Raw genomic sequence first — 7,722 nt, forward strand, 5'->3', positions numbered from 1 at the left:
TCCCTTCCCTTCCCTTCCCTTCCCTTCCCTTCCCTTCCCTTCCCTTCTCTTTCTTTCTTTCCTCACATGGGGAAAAAAATAGTTTATGGAAAAGCCAAGAGGTATTTTTCCTGGACAAATATCTTGTGAAACTGTCTTTCTTCATTTCTGAAATTGCAGGGAAGAGCTGATGATGGACAATTTGGAGCAGGAAAGCCCTCTGAGCCACAGCAGTTCTTTGATAATCTATACTGTGTAGAAAACACCATGGAAGTCCTTAGGGGGGTTCAAATCCTGTGGTCTTTATACAGGCAAAATACCTTTTGGGATGCATGTGTAATGGTTGCTGCTCTGACATGACTGTGGCAACCACATTTCACTCAAGATCCCTAATGAGTTCAAAAAGGCTGCCTAAATATTAATTCCAGTTTTATTACCTTGACTTGTCTGAGGCATCACATGTGCACGGACAAACACTCACAACACACTTAGGGAATATTTTTAAGGTTACAAAGGATGTCTCAATGTTGAAGAAACAAAAAATGCTGTTAATACCATCTGTAAAACCTTTATTTTTCTCCTATGCTTTTGAAATATGAATTGTTTAAGGATGCATCTACACCAGCGTCGACATTCAGATCAGGTGGGTGCCTTTATTTCATAGTAGTCCCAATTTAAGGCAGTGAGCCTGTATTCTGATCCCACTCCATAGTTTTTTTTTTCAGATGATCCCTTCCTAATGTGCTAATGGGAGCAGAGGCCACAGGACCAGGCTAGCATGAAGCCACCTCTAAAAATCACAGGTTTTGTTCCTTAGCATGGATTGTTTCCACTCCCCAGTTAATTCCTATTTCACTGCACACATTGCCCTAAACTGGATGTTTGCACACTCCTTTTTGGTCACTGAGACCTCTGATCCTCTGATTCACTTGTGACTGGTTGTAGTTTGGAAGTGAATTCGGGTGGGAAGTGAAGGGACCAAGGGAAAACTGTCTTTTTTTGCAGCATCTGACAGTTGTTTCAGATGAGAAATCTGAAGACTTTTCCATGGAAAAGAGCTGTAAATTATGCCTGAAAAGACTGTACTTTTTCCTTTTTTTTTCTTTTATAGAGGTCCTCAGTGGCCCTGGGAAACTGAATTCAGTTCCCCACATGGGAACGACCACCAACAGTGTGGTGATCCTCCCTTTGAGGGGTGCCCAGTTTCACACCTTGAGGTCTGCTCTGCAGAAATGTTCAGTGCTTTCAGTGGTTCCTGGAGCTGAGGGATCTTGTGCCTGGATTAATGTTGCATACTTCCAAATTCTTTAAAAATGGAGTACTTTTCTCAGCCTGAAATGCAAATCCAGGCTTTCAGTTCTTCCAGCCCCAAATCAGGAGAACAGATAAGACTCATTCTCTCCTCAAAGATGTGTTGTGAAGATAAATCCATCACTTGTGAATTGTTTAGATGCAGGTTGGTGAACAACATGAAAAACCCACCAGCTTGTGTGTTTTCCTTTCCTGTGATCTGAATCATGTCAAGGAAAATGTCTTGGGTATCAGTGCCATAAGCAAAAACAAAAATGGAGATGGAGAGAGGGTGGATAATTTAATCTTATGTTTCCTAGCATTTCAGGGTTTGATTTTTGAATCTTCTTATTGTTTTATGAAAGCTTTTTTTTTTTGTTGTTGTTGCTTCATCCTTCAGAAAAAACAAACATGCTAAGTATAGTGGGTGTTAATTGGTGGTATGGATTCCATACCTTGTCAGAAAAGGCAATGTGTTGTCACCTATCAGTTTTTAGTGGCTGTTCAACATTATGCCTGTACCTGTGTGTCTAAGCTACCCCTCTGCAGAAACCAAGGCACAACACAAATGTATTGCAAATTTATACCTGCTTCACACACTCCCTGAGGCCAGTCAGACTCCCGGGTGGCTGTTGGATCACTCTATCTTAGAAGTGTATTTCCCTTGCTGTAAGTTTAAATTAAGGCTCTGACCTGCAGCTCAACTCATTTTTTTTTTCTCTCAAGGTACAAACACCTGGTTATTCAACCTGTCCTTTTACATTTCCACTCTGGGTTACTGTCAGCTCCAGAGGCACTGAAATAATTCATGAAAAGTTGTCCTCTGGGAAGACAGAAGTGACTGAAATGCTGAGGGAAAGCCTGTTTGTGAGCCTCGCAGGCTGGCATTCATACTAAAAGATAATTAGCCAAACTTCTGGATGTGTACTTAGGCTTAGCCTACAAGCTGTTGTAGTTCCTGGTTAATACTGTACTGCGATATTATAGCGCAATCGTTTGCTTAACTACTTTTGAACCTGACTGCCCATGGCCAGGGAGGCCAAAGGAGCTTTCTATGCAGGAGTTGAAGTTGTCTTGCAAAACCACAAGCCAGTTGCAGAAGGTCATCCATTCTCTGCATGGATGCAAAAATGGTTGCTGATGAATTTACTTCCTGCGGAGTCATGCTGGAGCAGATTTATAGATTCTGTGATAAATTATAAACTATATTTAGAGATTCTGAGGAAATAGTAATGAATAGGTATGGGTCCTGAACTGTGATCTCGGATTGTAGCTGCCTCATAATAGATGGCTTTTTTTTTTAAAGTACCAGTTTGGGGCAGGAAGTGGAGGGGAATGTAGAATTATGCTGAGCCTGGGGAGAGGAGGATCCTCAAGTAGGAGTTGAACAGGACCCATGGGAAAGCTGAAAATGAGGAAGGAGAGACTGAATCTATGATGGATTTCTGAACAGTCACCCAGGGCCTTTCCATTAATAGCAGGCAGGATGTTTTCCTTTATGAAAACCCGATTAAATTTGTCAGACACTGATAACCTTTGTGTAAGAATTTTCATACAGCGTGTACTCTGTGTATGTACATCATAGGGATACTGTTTATTAAATTTTCACGGGATGATTTTTCTATAAAATCCTACACATTAAAAATCTATTATATGTGCATATGGGACCATCAACCTTGTCTGTATTTAGTTGGCCTTTTCCAGAAGGGGAAATGGGAGTCATGGGAGAAAAAGGTGAAAGTCTATGAGACCTGATGATGTATGTCAAGCCCTGCTGCATAGACGTCACACAGGAATGGCTGTCCTTTTGCATCTGAGGATGTAAAATCCAGGTGCAAAGTTCCAATAAAGACACCTCTCCTTATTGTCTCATTGGTGAAGTGACTTGAAGATTTTATCATGCAAAGTCTGAGCAACTGGAAAACACACATATTTGGTTTTACCTCTGGCTTCAGTAGCACATTTTTGGTTTCACTTGCTTATGTTACAGAGCAAATCTTTTAAAACTATTCCTGAACTGTTTCAGGGGAAGTAGCTGGCTTCTGGGGAATTTTTTTTTAGGAGCAAATGTCTTGGAAGGTAGATGGTGACAACAGGCTTTCCAAGCATTTAGCTTGTGTGTCTTCATGTCTCCTGGCTTACTGAAGACCTCAGGCTGATCAAGCACTAATGCTTGCTTTACTCGAGTAGGATGGATCAGGGTAGAGTGTGTTAAAAAATACATCAGATATGTTTTACAATGACTTGCATGATTTACAAAGGAAATTCTGTGTTTTCATCCAATTTTCTTTCCATTCTCTCTGTTCTATATAATCCACATTTCTCACATGATGTCACGTGTCTTCAGTGTGTGTGTAGAGTGAATAACACCTCAACACAAGACAGCCTTAAAACACTGAGGACCAGGTCTTCACCCCAACATTACCAAAATCAATTGCTAGGACTCTTTCTATGCTCATTCCCAGCAATTACCAGTTTCTATGACTGAATTCCAGGCCACTGGACACCCAAATCTTCTCTCTTCTCCACAGTAAATATGCTTGGATAGGAACATGAACCATTTTTCCCTTTAAGTCAGTGAGAAGACAGAAGTCAATGAGAATCCAGTGCCATGGACTGGAAAACATCCATATCATCTGTAGAATACAATAGATTTTGATGACTGTCTGGAATAAAACTGATACAGATAAGCAGATTCTCACTGTTTTAGCATAATCACAAAAACTTCATTGTGTTTTTAGATCACTCTGTAATATCTTTCAAATGTCTCTTTTGGCCATACTTCATCTTGGTATCTGACTATGGCTTAGGAAATGTGGACAGAGCACATTCACCTATGGGGCATTTATTCTTTACACTGTCCATGTGCAGAAATATTTTCATTCATGTTAGCTGTGGTACTGGATGAGGAGCAGTGATACTCTTACAGAACTACAGGCCTACATGAGCCCTAGCACATCTTGGTATATCAAAGTACATTGCAGGAAGAATAGCACCCATACCTAATCAGACTGACATGCAAACCAGTATATTCTGTACTGTCTCTATTAAATCAAAGCCAGAATGCTCATGTTGTATAAAGATGCACAATCTCATTTCCAATGCACTCCAAATTGACAAGATAGTCAACTATCTTCTCATTCCTTCTTCTCATTCCTGAGTCCATTCCCTTGTCTTTTGCACCCAATCCAAGACTGTTGGCCAAGCTGTGACTTGCTGACTCTGCTTTTGGTGCTCATTTTGCACCAGTAAGTGCAGCAGGATTGATCCAGTTGATTCAGAAATTTGAATCAACTCATATCTACTGGGAGATGTTATTGAATGTTCCTCTCCATTGCAGGGGTCCATCTCCAGAGCCGCTAGTGCTCACAATAAAGCCTCCCGTCTTGTTTGTCAGCTTCAGATCAACCTTGAGCAAGGGCTGGATGGTAGATTTTCTGGGCTGCCAGCCATTCTGTGTCCTCAAAGGAACAGACAACCTGTCAGAAGTGATCAATAAATACCACTACCTGTCCTGGAGCATGAGGCTTTTCAGAAAAGAAACTCCCAGGAGGAAATTCAAGCCCAGGATGTAATCTTGATCACACTCAATAGATGTTCAGTAGGGGGGTTATGATGGTTGTGATCTTCCTTCAAAATGTTCCCAGCACATGGGTCCTCAAGAAATGAAATAAGAGGCACAAAGAAGTCAGCCCAACCCTCCTCTGGCACATTTTTTCCCATCTGTGTCTGGTATATTTATACTTCCTTTATAGCTTAAGGTATGTGGAGCTACACCTTATTTATACTGGAGTGGGATCAGCTTTTGGACTGGGTCCTTTACAATTTTAGATGGTCATCTCTGCCCTCAATTGCATCAACGTAACTGATTCTGGTGGTGATAGGGCTGTAGAACTAAGTCTGGAATTAAACCAAAGAACAAAGTTCTGTTCTCAGTTGTACCCATCGTTCAAGCCATGCCAAATATGAAATAGTATTTGATTTAAAGTATTCTTTGTAGTTAATTTCCAGGAAAATTTCTTCTGTTTCTAAAAATGGAGCGTATTTAGAATTTTCAGATCTCTGTAGAGAACCTTTGCAGAGAACCTCTGCTTGAGGTTCTTCCCGACCAACCTTAAATCCCACTGGGTGAGGTTTACTTATAGGTAGATTGTTGAGGTCTGGACTCCCTCAACAGTAAATGGAGAGAAAAAGGCCATTCTAAGGTTTCGATCTTTTTTGACACTTTATACAGTCATTTTAGGATGAAGTAAACCACATCCTGTAAGTGCTCACTTCTTTCCACTGAGTAACTCTGCTGAAGACACCTGCTTTATCAGTAACTGGAGTGGAGAGAGGTTAAGTCCCACTTCAGGTAGCAATCTAAAATCTACAGGAATTGCCTCTGTGCAAGGTAAGGCTGACTTTGATGGCCTTTAATCTTTGCACAGAAGATATCCTAGTTAAGATGATTTGACACTGCTCAATAGCAGGACAATATCTTGCATTACTCCTCTATTGAAATAGCATTCCAGCAAAACCTTTTCAGATCTGGGCATCTTCATTTTTGACAACACTGTTGAGGTTGTACTTGATTATCTCTCAGTCCTGTTATGATCAACTAATTGACATGAATTGCTTCTTTTTTTTTTTTTGGTGGTAGTCGTGGTATCAAAAGACTTCTGGCATCATCAGCAATAATTATAGACATTATTTTAATATTTATCTTATCTTACATCTGAGCTTGCAATTGGAGGCCATCCAGGCACAACGATGTTAAAAGAGCTTGAAATGCCACTGTATAAGTAAATAAACAAGATCCTCAGATATACAGAATTTAGTCTTCCAATCATCTTAAGGGAGTGTTACTTCACTATTGCAGCGCTGTTGAAGGACAGAATTCCAGCGAGGACTTCTGAGTGCTTTTTTAACTTACGCATTTTCCCTGTCATAAGATCTTGGTCATGCAGCCATAAAATTAATTTTGAAAAATATAACTTTCTTTTCTTGCTCACATTAGATTTCAAGGCTATCTGGGATGGTGGAAAAAAAGTTTAGGATCCAGTGCCTGCCCAGTTTTGAAAATTGTTGGGTTCCTAATCTTTTTGTATATATGAAAAAAATGGGGTCAATTGCTGTCATCAAAGATTGTGAAACCACTTGAGATGAAAACTATTGTATCTCCTTCATTATGCAAGAATAACAATACATTTCTGAGTGTGATGTTAGCAGCATCCAGGTTAAAATCACAGAACACAGTGGCTACCTGACAGTACCGACCCAGACCAGCTCCAGTTAGTGACCTTAACACTGCCAAAAACCCTTTTACTATACTTAATATTACAGTGCTTCTCCATGACAGGAAGTAGGTGATGCTCAGTTTCAGAAATACTGTTTTCTGAAGGTCAAGTCTTGATGGCTCTTCTTAATCTGAAACCATGACAACCCACAAAGCACGGCTGTACAAAAATCAGTGGGTTATTTCAGTTGCCAATCTGAGAATTCTAAAGATTAATAACATGAGATGTAACTCTATGAAAGATGGTACTACATGATATCAATGCATTGTTTTCTTCTCCCAGGAATTAAGTTCTTGGTATAGCAAACAAATTAGTAGTCTCTCTGGAGCAGAGTATTTTTTTTTTTTGTTAATTTAGACATACTGAAAAATAACAGGCCAAAAACTGGGCTTGAAGCTACTTGGTAGAATCTGTGAGAAAATGAATCTTGAAATGCCTAATTTCAACATTCTCAACGCTGTTCTCTTTTGGAAATGTACATTAGGAAGTTTCCTAAGCAAAATATTTTGATTTCTGATTTTCAAATGACATCATTCATGTAAGTCTGATTTGCTTAAAAAGGAGAAAAAAATGAATTAATGCAAAAAAAAAAAAAAAAAAAAAAAAAGGTTCAAATATTTTGAATATTTTGCCTAGACCAATAATTAATAATTCATCACAAAACTAAAAAATTCTGTTTCAGTTTTACTGTAACTGTGTTTTTCTCTCCTTAATTTTTGATTTCGTTTCTGAACAGAACTCCTCCATTGCTTATAGAAAAGGGCAAATATTTTCCAGATCATACTTGAGCTTCATCTGCTTGGTTTGTGATCAATAATCAAGCCTGGCCGACATGTCCTGACTTTAGAAATGCCATCATTAACATAGATCGTGACATTTTACTGTTCTCTCTAGACAACTAATAGAGATGTTCAATGTAAGGAAAGCTTTATTTAATCTATGAGTGACATATTGACCAGTACCAACAAATTGAGATTGCACGTTTCTATCCAGGCAGAATGATGAACATTAATAATAGTAGATATCCTCCTCTCCTCTCCTCTCCTCTCCTCTCCTCTCCTCTCCTCTCCTCTCCTCTCCTCTCCTCTCCTCTCCTCTCCTCTCCTCTCCTCTCCTCTCCTCTCCTCTCCTCTCCTCTCCTCTCCTCTCCTCTCCTCTCCTCTCCTCTCCTCTC

This window comes from Centrocercus urophasianus, unplaced genomic scaffold (assembly GCF_019232065.1).
Source record: "Centrocercus urophasianus isolate 14NV4802_14NV808 unplaced genomic scaffold, USGS_Curo_1.0 seq_727, whole genome shotgun sequence".
NCBI lineage: Eukaryota > Metazoa > Chordata > Aves > Galliformes > Phasianidae > Centrocercus > Centrocercus urophasianus.